At 43.8% G+C, this 5,658-nt stretch overlaps 1 long non-coding RNA gene across 1 annotated transcript; it reads right to left on the reverse strand.

Annotated features, from left to right (window-relative positions):
- Window positions 1-379: 379 nt before the first annotated feature.
- LOC146355327 (uncharacterized) lies at window positions 380-5,658 on the reverse strand. The gene is made up of 3 exons (XR_014787152.1): window positions 5,563-5,658; window positions 1,932-2,030; window positions 380-920 (listed from the first exon to the last, which is right to left on the reverse strand). It is a non-coding gene; the product is annotated as an uncharacterized LOC146355327 (long non-coding RNA).

The raw sequence follows: 5,658 nt of genomic DNA on the forward strand, positions 1-5,658 counted from the left end.
TAGTGAAGTCATGAAGGGCTACAGGACTTCCCTGTTTATTCCCAATATCTGGTATTGAGTAGGGGTGGGTGAGAATTTTGTTCAGTTCTTTTTTTGTTAAGAACTTACCAAACTTGACAAACTTTTCAAAAAGGAACTCTTCAAAAAACACCCTCAAATGTGGGACAAAGCAAAACTGACAGATTCATCCATCCAGCCCCAGGAATTGAGTGTTTAGCTCTTAAAAGTCTGGGTTTGAATACATGTGTGGTGCTGAATTAGGATCACTGATAGACTCCTCATCTCTAATAGCTACATGGCAGCAGGTACAACATGGGCCTCTCCTTGCTGGAAACAGGTGTACCTATTGAATTTGACTGGTGCAGATGGCTGATAATTTAGTTTCAGTTAGTTTTTTATTAGAATTTTCCAATGTTCACAATTTCTTCATCAAACAGGGTGGAAAGAACTTGAGATTTTAAAAAAATCTCATGAAACAAATGTCCGAGACACTGAAAATGACATATTTGACCATTCCTACTACTGAACAGTATATTGCCTCTAAGCCTCGTTGTCCCCTTCACTATCATGGTTAATGCTCCAAGAATCTATTTGATTCTTTCTAGCAATATACTAGGAATTGTTAGAGCTTGCCATGGCCACCACAACATCTTGGGACAGTGAATGGCATTGTGAGAAGCGGCAGCAGCGGCAGAAGCTTGATGAAAGTTTGTATTTCAGAATGAAATAACTCATCTATCTGATGTGTACATGCCACACAGAGCTGTACTTACATAAACATGAGGCAGAAGCTGATGTACACGAATTTTGTTTTGGGAGTTTATTGAGACGTTCTGTCATACTGCTTTCATTTTAGCCATATAAATGTGTGGAGAAAACCACTGGATGTTGCACGACCATCTGTCTTGTTTCAGAGGAGCCTTGTTGGAAGACACAATGGATTAGAAAATGGCAAGTAGCAAAAAGTAACAACATGCATACTATCTGATGTGATGTGCTGTTCCTTCTTGGCAAATTTTACTTCCTGTTTCCTGTTTGACTCTCAGTTCAATAAAATGAAGCTTACCACGGTGGTTGGACTCCTGTAAATTACTTAGGGTGCAATCCTATTGGGATGGCTGTAAGCCTCTGAACTCGGAGGCTTACACCTATCCAATGCAGAGCAGGACCCCTTTCCCTCCTCTCCAAGGTTGGTTTTGTGAGCTCAGAGAGGCAGCCAGTGCAGTTCTCTCCCTGCTGGCAGGGAGGGGGCAGGGGCAGGGAGCTCAGATTCCTGGCTTCAAGGTTGGAGCGGTGTTTCCGACCGAAGATCCAGGAATCTGAACCATCTCATAGCCCCCAAGACTCTCTCTGGGGGCCATAGGATTGCTTCCTCCAAGGCAGATACATCACATCTGGGAAATGGGAAGAACCTAATTTTCTAAGCAACAAAATGTTGTTGTTCGAGAATTATTTGTTATTGTACCCTGCTTTTTTGGTACCCTTCCCATGGTAGCACACAATTAAAATCTGCAAAAAGTATGTTATATCATGGGTAACTGAAATGTTTATGGCATCTCTTCTGATCCCTCTTCTGATGACATAGTCCAAGTTCTAGGCTCCCCCCCCCCCCGAGGAAGTGTGGCAGAAAGAACTGCAGATGGACTCAGGGGTTGACTGATGATCTGCAGAATCTTCTGGTCCCTGACAGCTGAAGACACCCAGCCTCTTTCCTCCAGAGAGAAGAAACTTCACAAAACAAATCTGTTGCAAGGGAGATTGAAGAAGTGCAATATACCTCTGCAGGCAAAGCAAGGGGGCGGGGGTGGATGTTTGGTTCATGCTCAACAAATAAATAGCAACTAGGTATTATTAATTGTATGAAAACAACCACAACAATGTGTATGGAGAAGCCTTTTCAGATTAGAAGAAGCAGAGCAGGAATAACTTACCAGGAAGACTGAGAAAAATCAAGACCAGGGGCAGAGCAACAATTCCTGCCAGTGAAACGCCAAGACCAATTTTCCACCAGAGAAGGTTGGAGGAAGGTTCTGTGGAATTGAAGTTCACGGTCAGGATCGGCAGTAGCTCCCCCACCATTGAGTGTATACCACAGCTGTTACACAGCCTGGTACAAAGGCCGTTTGAGACCAAAGAGAGGCCCAGTGCTTTGTGGAAAACATAACCTCACTACCCCATTCAGTACGGAAGCAGATGTTCATGAGTTCAGAAGACACCAATGTGGATTATTGCTTTTTTAAAAAATGTCATAACTGAAACAGCTAAGGGTGCTCAAGCCATTGAAGAGGCCCAAGCATTTGCTTGTGAATGACAGTACAAGCTGGACCGATCCCCTATTTGTGTTCCAGAGCTTCAAACATTAAAGAACCTTCAGAAACCAAAAGCACCAGAGGTGGATGGTAGGTGCATATGCCTGAACGTTATAGGGACCTGTATGCACATTCTGTGAGCTGCATGGAATGGGTGCCCCACTAGCTCAAGGACCTGAAAATGGAAGTGACAAACATGCGGGAGGCAATGCACTCACTTGCTGCCACTCAGCCTTGACCATTCCTGGTTTAAACAACCCAGGAATTGTTGTTATGTGAGGACCTGGTCCCAAGCAAGTGTGCATCATTAGAGGATTGCTCCAGTGACCTTGTCTATGCACAGGGTGAGGGGCTCACATCAGCCTAAAAAATGCTCTCCAGCAAAGAGAGAAAGGGAAGGGCAGGGAGAAAACTTAATTGCAGACACGAAAGGTGCTTCCAGATGGACGGCTCTTAGCGCTACCAATTAGAAGGCATTGTGCAGCTATTCCATCCTTTTTTTCTCCCTAATGGATTTTTTGTGGTAACAAAAATGGTGGGGAGTGTTGGGAAAGCATGGCAGGGAGCGATGACATCTGGATGTCCTGTAAAATTCTGTGAATGAGGCAGGGTGAAATAAAAGTCTTGTCTAGAATCAACCTAAGAGTAGTTACACCATAGACTAATTGGTGTGATAGTCAGCAATTCAGTTTTTCCTGTGAACTGTACTTCTGGATGGGGAAGTGGATAGAGTTAAGACACTTATGAAATCATTCTCAGTTGACACCATCACCAAATTAAAATTCCCAGCAACTTTGCAGGGAGCCATTACAGTGACATGTTTTGCAGAAGTAAGTTACTTAAAGATGCAGCTAGCAACTATGTCTTTTTTCTTTTTTTATTCCAGAGTGAGGACAGGGCCCTCAGTCCAGATCTGGACACTAGCAGGAGAGGTAGGGGGCCTTTAACTCTCCCCCCTGCTGTGGTCCCAACCCCAAACATTGTTTTCCTGACCTTGCCTTGTGACAGAACCTCTGTGCTACTGACCTTGGACTCCTGCTTGACTCTGCTTCGTAGACTGCATTTTGTTTCTGACTGTTTATCTGTGCTTGGGTCTTGGCTGCTCTTCACACCTCTCTTTTGGTACTCTCCCTCTTGCCTGGTAAAACTGTGCCTTTGACCATTGCCTGTTTATTGACTTGCTTTTGGATTGCCCCTTAGTTTAACCTAACACTGATCCTGATCCAGCCATAGCAGGACGGATTATTATGATTAATGTTAATATTATTATTTAGTACATTTCTATACTGCCCCATAGCTGAAGCTCTCTGGGCAGTTTACAGAAGTTAAAACATTAAACACAATATAAAAAAGTTTAAAAGCCATTTACATGGAAGCACACAGGCAATATACACAAACATATAATTCCAAACAACTTTGGATAGGATTATTGTGTCTATAGCATATATATTCTTAGAAAGAACTTGTCCTTGGCATCATGGCCATGCATCAAAGGTTTGCTGAGAACCTTCTGCCCACCCCCCGAGCTCTTGAATAACTACAGAAATAAATAAATGGAGCTGACCTCACAGTCCTGACAACACCTGCTGATTTTCCCCCCTCATCAATTAAATAAGCTCTCCGTACAACAACCCACTGATGGGGCCTTGAAGATGCATCTTGCTGGGCACAGTGTCAACAGCTGGCAGGACAGGGCATTTGCTCTGGCCCTCACTGCATCCAAGTGAGGTCCACTGATATACTGGTGCCTGAGGTCAAAACTAGACTAGACCTTTGTCATGTAGTTTCGGATTGTGCAGCTGACTGTCATTAAACCAATAGCTGGTGCTAGTGAAGGAGGGAGCTGGGCCTGGACCATGGTGTGTGTGTGTGTGTGTGTGTGTCGGGGGGGGCTTTAACCTTCTGCCTGTTGAGTCTACCCCCCCTCCCCATCCCTCCAGTCACAGTGGAGGTGAGCTCCCATTGGTACCAATGGGAGCTTTTCTTCCATTGTAAATAGCAGGTACAGAGGGCAGGATCCAATCAGGACTGCGGGGGGGGGAGCGTTAACTTCCCCCCAAGCCATGGTCCCGGTCCAGCTCAGGACCACCATGCCAGTTCTTCATTCCACAAAAATCAGCTACATAACGGCAAACTAGATGTTAACTACCCTGTTCTGTGCAATGACAAGCTTGGTATATATATATTTTTTTATCCCGAGGATTTTCAAACCTCCTCTGCCCGCTCAAATGCTGCACAAATTCAAAGTGAGTCAAACTTGATACAAATATTTAAAATCAAAATCTGGATTTTAAAATTTGACTTTGAGGGGCACTTTATTGAAACACAGGTGCACACATGCATATCTTGGGCACATCCACACATCACAATAAGCCAGAATTTGAAAGGATTCTGGCTTATTCTGAATGAGCCAACATGCTTGTTTATGTTGCACAATCACTCCTGCTTAGCTCCTCCTGCCAGCAGGAACATCAGAAGAACCCTGCTGAATCAGACAAAGGAAAGGTCCATCTGTTCCAGCATTATGTACACACAGTGGCCGACAGATGCCTGCGACATATGCCAAAGCTGGACATGAGTGCAAGAGCACCCTCCTACCCATATTCCCCAGCAACTGGTGTACATAGGCACATGTACCGCCGCTGATACTGGAGGTAGCATATGGCTATCAGGATTAGTAACCATTTTATAGTCTTCTCCATTAATTTGTGTAATCCTCTTTTAAAGCTATCCAAGTTGCTAGCCATCATCACATCCCACAGAAGCAAATTCCATAGTTTAACTGTGCACTGAATGAAGAAGCCCTTCCTTTTATCTGTCCTGAATTTCCCCCCAATTAGCTTCATGGGATGACCCCAGGTTCTAATATTATGAAGGAGGAGAAAAGCTTCACCTTTTCTAGTATTATGAGGGAGGAGAAAAGCTTCATAATGGCTCATTCACTTATTGCGATGCAGAAATGTTGCTGGTCTAATTGGTGATATATAATTAAGTATTAAGGCCCCTCTCTCTCTCTCTCTCTCTCTCTCTCTCTCTCACACACACACACACACACACACCCCAAACGCAAATCACTTTCTGATTCTTTCTTTTTTTTTAAGAAAAAAGAGACATCCAATGGACAAGGTCAAGCTTCTTCCAAATCATGTCTACAGGTTTCTTTTTAAGTTACTGCAACTGTCTTGCATACAAAAACAGGACAAAGTGAGAGACATTTAAGTCAATACCTTTGATCTCATTGTTGTGAGCTTACCCTGTGTATGTTTGACTCCTTCGGTCTATAGTCATATATCCCTCTGCATCCTCCATCTTCCAGGGTTCTTCTTCAGTGTTAGTTATGCATATGACT

Source organism: Heloderma suspectum, chromosome 2 (assembly GCF_057233095.1).
Source record: "Heloderma suspectum isolate Gila_16-S chromosome 2, 16-S_ref, whole genome shotgun sequence".
Classification (NCBI taxonomy): domain Eukaryota; kingdom Metazoa; phylum Chordata; class Lepidosauria; order Squamata; family Helodermatidae; genus Heloderma; species Heloderma suspectum.